Here is a 6,705-nt window from a genome sequence, read left to right on the forward strand (position 1 = left end):
TTCAACTATAAAAACCCTCACTGTGTGATGATGTTTATTTTAAAAATGAAGCTGAAATATTAATTGGTTTGCTACAGAAATCCTTAGATCATCCCAAATGAGGGTCTGCAGTGGCAAACGTTGTTTGTCGTGTTCTGCATGGCATATCGGAAAAAAATAAACGACCCCGTGTCTGCCACATTTGTCGCAAGATGTGTTCTCGAATATTTCGAAAAAAATGGACTTCATCAATGCTCCAACTTGTTCGTTCTGTTTTGATTCAAACGGGGCAGTATTAAGATTTATAAAGTTAGTTAGATGGGAAAAAGACGCCAGTACTCTAAGCAGGCCCTGGAGTTTATTAATAAATTAATAAATTCTACTAATGATTAATAATAATAGGATATAGATCTACATATTAATATAGTTTTTGAACCTAAGCATTTCCTTTTGTGCGATAATTCGAATTTTGATTCAACCAATATATACAAATTTTCATAAGAAATAACAGCTACGGGAGTACCGTTCAGGTGCTGTACGGAATTAAAATACATGTACGATATTAGAAGAAATTGCGTACGATATTACAGTCACACTGTACGAATTTAAGTGATCTTTATTAGCCTCCTTTGACTGAACGTGTGGTCAAAACGGAAATCGGAATGTACAACCGGTTTAATGGGGTGGCAAGATGATCGGATAACCTTTCGTCTGGCATGCCCCATGACACAGTATCTGCATACAAAGCTTGGTGGTTGAGACCGGCGACCAAAAGTGCACGATATTCGAAGAACTGACTCTATGGTTTTGGCCTGTGTCGTGTTGTATCCAAGCTTCTCACAGCGTTAAGCACGTTCGCGGAGCACTCTACCGAGAGTGTCGCGCTGGAAAGGAGCTTGGTGTGGTATGCCGATGTTTCAACTTCCGGCTTCAACTCCGTCAATAAATTCAGAGACCATGGTCTCTGATAAATCATGCAATTGGCATAGAATCAGGGTATGAAACTCCCAAAATATTCAGCCAGACCACAGGACTGGGTAGCTGAAAAACTTGCCAGCCCTGACCAAAACCTGCCTGCCCACTATAATCATATGTTTCTCAGGATAAGCTAACGGGGTTTCTTTTTGGTTACATTTTATCATTCATCTTTACATATGAATTAATGCTTATCATCGGGAAATATTTAGAATATTTTTACATATGAAATATAACCCGACCGTCGGGCAGAGGGATTTGACAATCTGGCAGCCCGAGTTGAAATCAACCCGTCTCGGACGGTCGGGCAGGCAGGTATTTCGAACACTGATAGAATCTCCTTTTATTTAAATTCTATTTATGATTCAATATTCGTATGAATACTAAGCGACCTATAACATTTTGTCCGTCTGCATGCAAATCAGTTCACATCTTAATACATATTTGATTTCAAGAATAAATCACAGGTGTCCGTATCTAAAAACAGACGCCCTCATGCATATTCATGACCATCTCCACACACTACTCAAACATAGCATCGTCCAATCGTCATCAAGCTCTCGAGCGTATGTTCGAATCTCCAAAAATGATGCCATGCTAGAACAACGGTTCATCGTGAAATACACCAAGTCTCGTTCTTCATTGGTCTCTGCGATTTATCTAAGTAACTAATAAACATAACCGAAACATAACAAAACGGATTCTGTAACCTTGGTTACGAAATATACTGACGTCCAGCTGGCACCGCGTTACGCAACACATTCAGGGTTACAATATAATACATATATTATAATATTCATGTGTGTAGCTTTAGCATGACCTACATACAAACACAGTTTACAATGCTCCGACCATATATATATTATGTGACATATGAACACATCCTGGTGCTACCATACAAGATGTTCATATGTAGGTCTAACTGTGTATCATTGCAACGACGTATATATGTCTCTGAACTTACCTGTCCTAAACGCGTCAATGAAAATGAAAATTCATATTTTTGTTATCTCACATGACGTAATCGACCGAAATATACTAGTAATTACGGTCATGTGAGATATGTAGGCGTGTCACATGCTGCAAAGTCCGTGCCATTTAATACGCATTAACGTAAATGATATTTAAAACGCCGATATAACACAAACACGTCCAGATATAGGCACAATTACAAAATAAGAAATATCTAATACAGAAATGGAGATTGCTCCCAGGTTTATATCATAATATATCGCATGTAGAAATCTATTTATAATGACAACTCATTCCCTTGCCAGTACTTGACCTTGAGTTGTTAGACATTTTACATAAATTGTATTTGTAAGAATAATCTTATGATTTGAGAAATTTTTTTTTTTAAATTCACGGGTTCTTTTGGGTGACAATTTCTGTGACCTGTTACTCGTGCATTACTTATCGAACATATTCCTTAATCTCATTTGGCGGTACGCCAGCCGAGGTGTTTGGACATGCTTGTTAAATTTAGACACAGCACACCAAAATCTTCCAGCACGGGTCATCATGACTCGATAAGATAAGCCATTGTTATCGCCATTCTATGTCACTGATATGTACCGTGAGTGGGTCTCTAACGTCACAGACGCTGACTACACACACAATGAATTTTATTAATTAACCCCCCTCATTAATCCTGGCAGTTATAGGAAGCGATCTGTATGTTAATATAACACCAAGCCGACCTTCGTCAGTAAACAAATGCGTAAACAGTTCCGCCGTGACAGTAGCACTGGGCGCAAGTAATTAATGGGAAGAGTCGCGTCCCTTGCAAGAGGCATACCACTCGATAAACGGAGCGCTGTGGCCTGCTCTGGGAAAGGGACGTAATGTTTAATGACTTGATAGAAATGTTGCAGCCAATTTTGTCAAATTATTCATTTTCCCTTCAATTTATGCAATTTTGACCCCCTGAAAATTCCTGCACACACTTGCAAGCTTACTACCCAATGAAAATTGTGTACAGATACGTCCTTTATGCAATAGAAAAGGTTTAAGGTATACTGGAAAATGTGGGAACGAAAATCTAAACTAAGCCTCATTTCAGCTGGTGGCCAACTGACTATGGGGAGTCTTCCTTAATTTTTGTCATCTTTTACATTTAGATGAGAGTAAAACTTTAGTGCAAGCCTACCAAAGTGAAAGTAATAATAACTCTGCATGTTATTATATCTATTCACATTTAGTAGTATAGGTAATGGGGGTTCTGGACCACTTCCACTGGAGCCGGATTCATATACCTATACTGCTACTACAGGTGGAATTTTTTTATGTCAAAATGATGATGCGATTCAACGATAGTCATGGCTCTAGCTCACCAATACCTGGGGCCAATCATTGCTTTAGATGAGCCTAAATGGTAATAAAAATATTCTTCATTATTTTTATCGATAAAGCGATATTCAACATTTTTATTAAGTTCTTCGTTCATTTTACTAGGAGACCAGACTATATAACTACACTCTTCTTGTAAATTGATAAGAAACAATTGATTACCGTATTTGGTTGGTTTGACATCACTGATATAATAAAACCCTTGTGGTAATTCTCTCCATTTAATAGTTTTTTCCATTATTATATATATTTATGTAAGCATTTGTCTAAATGTGATCAAACGATAGTAAGCAATTTATTTTTAATCTCCAACCAGTTCTTTGGTTTTGGCACGGAATAATTGACGCGCTTGTTGCCTCCCTTGTTCTATGAACTTTTTTTTCTCGTCTTCGCTAATACCATTGGTCTTACGAGATTTTGATCGAATCTCCTGCTTCATTACGTTGTATTTGGTGAGTTCCGACAGCACTAAACGAAACTCATCCTCGGATATCTTACAATCGGCCATTGCTGTCGAAATATGATCCTCAATGCTGTTCAACTTTGCTTCGGTGAGTATTCGAATCTTATCGTGTTTTAATGCTTTCTTTTGCAACCTACGAGAAATGAATTTTATCGCTATTCCTGCCAGTCCCGAGACTTCAGCGGTTATTTCCATGCCGAGCACGATAGGCGCGGCGATTATAGTTGATAGTAAACCGACACCTGCTACACCGAGTCCCATGCCAGCCACTACAAGAGCGGTGTCAACTCCGTCCAGAGCATTCACGGCTCTGCGATACTTTTTATACAATCCAAGTCTCAACTCCCTATCCTTTTCTATTCGATGTTTTATGTCGCTTATTTGATGTAATCGAAATCCATCAACAGTTTCCATCTTTTCAATTGCTTCATCGAGCGCTGGATATAAACTCATAGTGTATATTACAAATATATAATAGTCTTTAATTGGTCTTGCTTAAATGTTTTGATAGTATACATCAACCTTATCAAATGTATATTATACGGTAAGAATATCTTAGAAAGAGAAATTCTGTCACTTTTAATAATTTGAACCCCCTCGAGGGTTGCAACGGGTGATGCTCCGACATGAATAATACTGCAACGTTGACGCTCGTGTTTCTTGAGCCATTTAATCGATAGACCTGGTAATATTTCTACCGGTGCATCTCCGAACAAGACTTCAATAATAAGCGTAGAAATATTAGGTATTGCACTCAAGTTAACTTTAATATCATCGAATTCTGTAACCAAATTTAAACTAACATTTTGGATTGCCGGACGACTATATAACATATGACCTGGTTTTTCTGGCAGGGGAGTGACTAACACACTTTTTCGTTTTGACGGGATATAGGCCGCGAGTACGATGCCACTATTTATTATCTTAGTTAAATTATGTCCCTTACCCATCATCGCATAAGGTGGAGTAATGACGATATTCAGTAGCCACTTGATGTTTGCTTCGACCATAGTCCATTTATTCTCACTGTTGTAAATGATATTGTACGGAGTGGTTTTAAGGAGTCTACTAACGTCGACATCGCTTAAATCTTCTAGATTACCCGTGAATGTGACTTCTTTCCGCTTGTATACATTATCGTGTAAGTGTAAAGCGTATAACTTACCATTGGTACCGGGTTTACCGAATCCTTCCATGTCTCCGAGATCAGAAAGCGCAATTGTATTACATTGTCTTATCGTTCCAGGGCCTGATGCATCAACCATTATTTATAATATGGAGTGTTACACTTAAGTATCCTATATGTACAGGTTGGTGTTTTACATCTAATACAGAAATTTTGAGGCCTGAAATAATACCCCGCTTTAATTTTTTATATTGTAATGTTGAGAAAGATTCCGTTCTACCGCTATCGTATTTTTCATCTTTCACTGGAACACTTCTGAGTAGAGTTGAAGGACTTTCTTGTTCAATATTATCCGTTGTACTGATTTGATCAAGATGGATGCACAACTCTTTATAGGGAACTAAATCGGGTAGATAGAGTCCCTGATCTGATGTCTTGATTACTGTTATTTCTCCTCCCCATCCAAGTGTGTATGCTAAGTTCTCGTAAAGCTTTACATCCTTTTTTCCAGCGTTTAAAATCAGTAACCCATTTGACTCATTTTGTGTGAGACTAATTCCATTAGACTTAAAAAATTCATCATTGAGTGAGCATACGCTGTAATACCCATCAGGTATAATGTATTTTTGACCATTTATTTCTGTCTCATTATTATAACCCCTCGTAGCATTTATGTTGGTCCACCGTGGGTAATACGTTACATCGCATAGAGCTACTTCGAGTTGTCCATCCGAGTTATCGATAGTATGAAGCAGTTCAATGTGTACTATCAGATTAGACGTATACTTAAAGAAATTAGTGCTCCATTACCGCAGGATCGAGCGTGGAATTCCACAAATAATAATTATGATAGGTCCACGTATGAGCGTATTTGTCAGGAATTTAATGTTTCTACGAGTAAAGATTGGCGTATTAAAGGAGCAAACCATGGTCTAGGTGTTCCTTACACAGAGGAAAAAATATCTGTCAAAGAAGAAAGCGATTATGTATATAAAGTACTTAATAAACTTCCAGTTAATTTTGGTTAGTTGTATAGTACCAGCAAACTTTGGCATAAAACCGGTGATTGGTATAAAGGCTGGAAACTTTATAGTAACGATTGGAGAGGGGATATTATGAGTTTTAAGAGTGGTTTAATTTATATTGTTAAAAAATTTATACAAATGAACGATACCGCAGATGCTTGGAATGAATTTCTTAATGATAAAACGGAAAATAATTTTACTAACCCAGGATTTGTAAGAGTTAATGAATCGATAAGAACTTATGTATGGGCAATTCTCGGAGCGCAATCGCAAACACGAACGTCCAATATCGGTTCTGGGACGGCGCTCGATGCACAAAAACAGTTTGTCTCAAACGTGGAGGACGCCATTAATTCACCAGTTGACATACCATCATCTATAAAGCGTTTTCAAGATGCATTACAGTACGCTCAATCCAAAGTGGACTTCGTTTATGCACTGGGACTATACATGTCTCCGAGTAATATGCAACTTAAGATTGGTCAAGTGATAGGCTATAATAATAAAATTGTTATCGCTACCGATCAACAAAAACCAGGTATAAATTCAGATATGAACGTCGAATTAATAACGCAAACGATCACGGGTGAAAAGGGAATAGTCAAGCCACAAACACCATCTAATAACGCACAAACATCTACTGATGCACAAGTGTCACCGCATATTGCGGCTAAAAATCAACAACATATTGATGAAAAAACAGCGCTTGTAGTGGGTGGAGTCTCGGTTGGTTTACTCATGATTTGGTGGTTAAATAGTTCTTAGCGAACTGATTTGGTTAAATAGTT

The sequence above is a fragment of the Haliotis cracherodii genome, unplaced genomic scaffold, assembly GCF_022045235.1.
Source record: "Haliotis cracherodii isolate W230 unplaced genomic scaffold, xgHalCrac1.p SCAF_3, whole genome shotgun sequence".
NCBI classification, from domain to species: domain Eukaryota; kingdom Metazoa; phylum Mollusca; class Gastropoda; order Lepetellida; family Haliotidae; genus Haliotis; species Haliotis cracherodii.